Consider the following 5544-nt stretch of genomic DNA (forward strand, 5'->3'; position numbering starts at 1 on the left):
GATGAGATGGGAGTAACAGAAAGAGAATTGGCCTGTGGGACAAGGACAAAAACTGGGTTTCCCAGACCCCCTCCCATCTCATAGAACACACTCTCTCTTTCTCAAAGAACTTTTCTATCCATGACCTTGGTTGAAATGTGGGGGGGCGGGGGTTAATTGCACATGTACCTGCCAGCAGGTAAAATAGGCATAATTCCCATTTTACAAAGAGGACACTGAAGCCAGAGAGAGCCCCTCTGTGATCGTGCTGCTACGTGGATGCCCCAGACTTCTGCCTGGCTGTCCCCTCTGCCCCCAGATCTCTGCCTGGCTCGCCCGTTTCTTCCAGCTCTTTGCTGAAATGTCACCTTCTCAGAGTGGCCTTCCCTGGCACCTCTGCACACAGTCACAAGCCAAACTCCGCCTCACATTTCCTAACACTTTTCACCACATGACACGATCTTTACTTGTCTGTTTATTCCCCACCACCACGGGGACATAAACTTTTCAAGCTCACTGTTGAATCCCAGTGCTAGGAACAGAACCCAGTGAAAGAAGGCACTTAACAAACACGCATGGCATAAACATGCTGCCTGGCTTGGAACTCAGAGACAGGGCTGCAGGCTCATTTCATGTGCCCTGGTGGTGTGGGCTGTCTTTCCTAGGGTTTTGCCCACCTGTACCCCCTCAGCATGGCAGGGACTTGTGGCTGGCTGCCCCATGGAGATGAGGTTTTCCAAGCTTCAGTCAGTGCTTGCTTCTGGGCAACTCGGCTCAGTGACCCCTGCCAGGAACCCACCCTAGGCCCTGGGAGCCTTGCGCAGACCCAGGCCCCTTCCAGAGTCCACTCTGCAGGCATTACCCAGACTGGGAAACTGGACCCTGATAGGAGGGGTGGGTGGGGGTGTAAAGGTCGATACAAATCTAAAAAAAGAAAAAATCATTTCCCCTGGTGCAAAGAGGGAAAGAGACATGCCCCCCTTTTCCAGAGCATCTTTAGAACCTTCTAATTGTAAGTTCTGTCTCTTCTTTTTCGGATGTGTATGTAAGTCTTTTTAAAAGTTAAATAAGCCTTTTGCCAGAGTTACAACCCAGGAATGTCTTTTGCAAGAACTTGGGAGCCATGTCTTTGAAATGTAAGTGCCAAGGAAGACAGGGCCTCTACCTCCAGTCTCCAGGGTAGGGTAGGAGCCTAACATCAGCGGGTGCCTGGCTCCAAGCTGCAAACCTACCTCCTGTTATAAAAACCTGAGACTTATTTTTCCCTTGGATAAAAGCAACGAGCTAACACAGATGGTCACCTCAATTACCAGATGAATTTAGGATGAAGCACGTGTGACAAAGGGTGCAACTGAGTCCTCTTACTTGAGGACTGGCTATGGTTTATCCTGAGAACTTGTATGCACCGGTTGCGTCTGCCTGGCTATGTGGGGCCTCTGTCTTTGCCATCTTAGAGGATTGTTGCGATATGCATCAAAGTCTGGTTTAATGCGTATTCAATTTTAAAGAACTGTTTTCTTTCTCTTTTACCTTCGTGGAGCACTGTTCTGGGTTGGCAGGAGATTTTATTTTTCATTCTATTTCCCCAGCGGGAGTCTGTTAAGCACCCCTACTGTGATTTCTTAGAGACATTAAGACCTGCTGTGGTGCAGGAACAAGGTGGGAGGAGAGAAGAGGGAGGGAGAAGCACCGTGAGGGCCGGATGGACAGACAGACAGGGCTGGCTGCTCTTCCATCTCACACCACGCGCTCCCTCCCAGGCCGCTCTGTGTAGGCTTCTGCTTCCACACCTCGGGGAAATCTCTCACCAACTCCACTTACATCCACCTAAGGAGGCTCGGAGGCCTTGCGGACAGAGAAACCGCCTCGACATGGGGACACTCAGACTGAGGGGCTCAGAGCCCGGGCCGAGTACAGAGTGAGGACAGAGGGATGGGACGGTCTATACAACACAACTAAAGGCCCCTGAGCCAAAGCAAAGAAAGTCCTACTTTATCCATTCTGTCTTCCAAGAGGTGTGAGGGACTATACGTTGTCCCAGGTGGCATAAGGGCTTCAACTCTTGGTGACCTGCCCAGAGCTGCTCCTCCCTCATGCCTAGGTATCTCTGTCCCGGGCCACAGCAGGGCTCAAGCAAAAGCAGCCTTGTGGTTTATGTAAGAACAAAAGCAGAAACAGAAGGAAGGGGACCCTCGTGGACTCAAGGGGAAGAGGTGAAGTCGGGAGACACAGAGGACAGGAATGGGGGAAGGGAGGCCATGTCTTTGGGGACCATGGGCTCAGGTGGGATGTGTCTGGAAAACAGCACAGCAAGTGTCCTGCAGGCAAAACCCCAGGAACGCCAAGCCAAGGGAAGTCCCTCTATGTGGATATTTTCCAAGTCATCCATGCCAACATGCACCCCCACGCCAAGCTTCTCCCTTGTTCTGCCTCTTGCTCTGCTATGCCACATGGCCTGCCCCTCCTTACCTCACCACCTGACATGTCCCCCAGCCAACTGGATGCCCCAAACTAGGCAAGTATGCTGCCCAGCAAAACACCCAGCCAGAAAGCAGGAGTTAACAGGCGGATTTGCCACCCCTCAGCATCCACACCGGGTCTCTGGAGGCCCTTGGTCCACCACGCAGGGCCCCGACCAGTCTCTGACCCTCTTCCCCCTCTACTGCCCAGCGAGTTCTGTGGAGAGCAGGAAACGCACAAGGGGCTGAGTCTCAGAACAAGGCCCTGGTCACCACCCCCTTCCCACCGCCTGGCCCTGGGTCCGGCCCTCCCCACACCAGGCCAGGATAAGAGCCCCTCATGGGAGGGCCACAGCCTGGCCCAGCTGCCGTGACAACTGCCGGACCACACAAAGACGGGATTGTGGCCCAGGCAGGTGGTGAGGTCTGGGGCCAGGGGAGGTAACAAAGGAGCTTTGGTTTCAGCAGAGACTCGGGGGCAGGGGGAGGGCAGGCAACAGCCGGGCTGAGGGTTAAGGCCACAGGCCAGGGAGAGGCAGCTCAGTGCCCAGGGCTCCCCATGTGCCACCACATCCCAGGCACCTGGAACTTTCCCACCAGCGGGCTCGACTCCCTTCAGACCCAGGGGTCCTTCTGGGTCCTCAGAGCATCCCCACCCACCCCTCATAGGCCCTTGCCTGATTGGCTGTCTCCCGTGGCTCTGCTCTCCCTGCACAACCCAACCCCTCAGGTTAGCCCCCAAGGAACAGGTGCCAGCTGCCAAGTGAGCTCTTACATCACTGTCTGGGGCAGAGGCTGTGCATCTCCCACACCCTCATTTACCGAGGGAGGGCTTCCCTGAAGCCCTTGATATTGATATGACTATGGAAAGAGGGGGTGGTCAAACAAGACTCCAAAAGGGATGGGAGAGTGCCACCACCTGCAAGCGCGGAGCAAGCATCACCCACATCATCCTTCAGCCAAGAAAAGTATGGCTCAGAAAAGTCCAGTCATTCGCTCAAAGTCACACAGCTAGTAAGTGCTGGAGCCTGGATCCAACCAGGATTCTCTTTCTCCTGGACTACGTCACCTTCTAAGAGAAGGTGTGTGATTACTCAGGAGGCACCTACAGCCGAGTCAACCTTAAACTGCAGTCTTCATTTTCAGGAGTTTGGATTCTATACTCACATATGGTTATTTAAATTTAAATAAATTAAAAATTAAGTTTCTCAATCACACTGGCCACATTTAAGTGCTTATGTGTGGCTATGGCTACTGTTAAGCTCCTGAAGAAGGCAGGGACCTTGGCCTGTCCAGCCCCTGATATGCAGAAGATGCTCAATATATACAAGGGTACTTCAAAAAGTTCATGGAAAGATTCTTATTATCTTTCAATTCCATTTTCCCACAAACTTTCTGCAGTACCCACATATTGAATGAATGAATGAATGAATGAAATGGAAGACTCTGAAGAGGTGGCTCCTCTGGCCCAGCTTTTTGTCACTAACAACAAATCCCTCAGGATGAGCCAATGTTGTCCTCTGCCTGGGAAACCCATTTCAGCTAATAGCAGTGGATGTTTTCATTTTAAATACATAATTATAGGCACACATGAAACTGGTACAAACACTAAATACACACACAAACACACCCAGACACAATCATATCTAAACACAGCTAAGTAAACAAAAGTTCAAAGATGCAAAATTACAGAGATACTCAGATGAGAACACCTTCAAAACTGCATATGCAAATACAGAGAAAGTGAGATATTTTTAAAAACTCAGAGGCACACCTACAGATACAGACACACAACTGTGCCAGCATGAACCATGTCAGCACAAATCACTACAGAAATCACTACAGCAGTTCTCTCTGCTTCCACCATCTGGTGATGTGAGACCCCTGAGTCACTGTCACCACCACCAGATGGACTTTGGACTTCTCAGCCTCAGTAACTCGGCAGCACTTTCCAAGTTGCCCCTCGGGAACTCCGTCCCGCCAGGACCGGCCTCCCTTCCACCGCTCACCATTGATGGTCCACCCTCGTCCATTGTTTTCGGCACCGGCTTCTTCCACTCACCACCAGCTCATCATTAGAGAACACGGAAGGCAACAAACCAGAGACAGAGCGAGCGCCCGACCTGGCACAGCACTGTGAGTGATCCCTGGCAAAGCTCTGTTCGGGGGGTGGATGCCCACGCGGCTCCCCGCCTGCACCACCAGGCCACTCATTGCCCTGGTGCTGCCTCCATTTTCCCAGGTGCGGGCAGCTCCGCCCTGCTCGGCCATCACTGAGCCCATTTGCTTGGCCTGGCGCGGGGCTTTCCGGACCCTGCGGGCCGACCTCCTCTCCCACTCCCTCCACGGTTCTCTGGCAGGGCTGGGGGTGTGGGGCGTCCCGACCAGTTTTGGGAGGGCTAGGAAGTATGGGCGGGCCGACTGTCACTCCACCACACCCTGGACTCCGGCCCGGTAAACTTCCTGTAACTGGGAGGCAGATACCATCTCTGCGACCACCAGTTTGGAAAAAAGCCTAACGAATTTCTGGTTGGGAATAGTGTGGTAGGAGAGTTCCCAGGTCTGCTTGAACCTGCCGGAGAGCAGGCTGCAGGCGGGCACTAGACTCGGTTTATACCGGGGGGATACAAAGGTGAACAAGACCCGAGAAAGATCTACACAGTGCTACAAAGGCACCCAGAGAGACTGGTCGTCTGTGCCTAGCAGAAACCTGGTAGACTTCCTGGGCGAGGCGATGCTGAGCAGGGTCTTGAAGGCCCAGCTGATAGACGAGGGGTGCAGAAGACACGCCCCAACCCAGCACAGTGTGCACAGAGGGGGGAGACGTGCGGCCAGGGAGGCGGAGACTCGACAGAAACCACACACCCGGTGGGGTCGCCACTGCACGATCTAACAGCCTGGGCCAGAGCACACGGAACGGGGAGAAGTCCTGTACAGAAAGTGAAAGCTCAACAGAGATCACACACCCTGTGGTACGTGATCCACCAGCCCAGCAGAGTACAAGCTGACCAGAAAGGTGGATCCCCGGAGAAGCCCAAGACCCGAGGCAACCACACACACAAGACACTAGAGGCCAACTGAGCAGTCACGGCGGGAGCCATACCAA

This window comes from Cynocephalus volans, chromosome 6 (assembly GCF_027409185.1).
Source record: "Cynocephalus volans isolate mCynVol1 chromosome 6, mCynVol1.pri, whole genome shotgun sequence".
NCBI classification, from domain to species: Eukaryota; Metazoa; Chordata; class Mammalia; order Dermoptera; family Cynocephalidae; genus Cynocephalus; species Cynocephalus volans.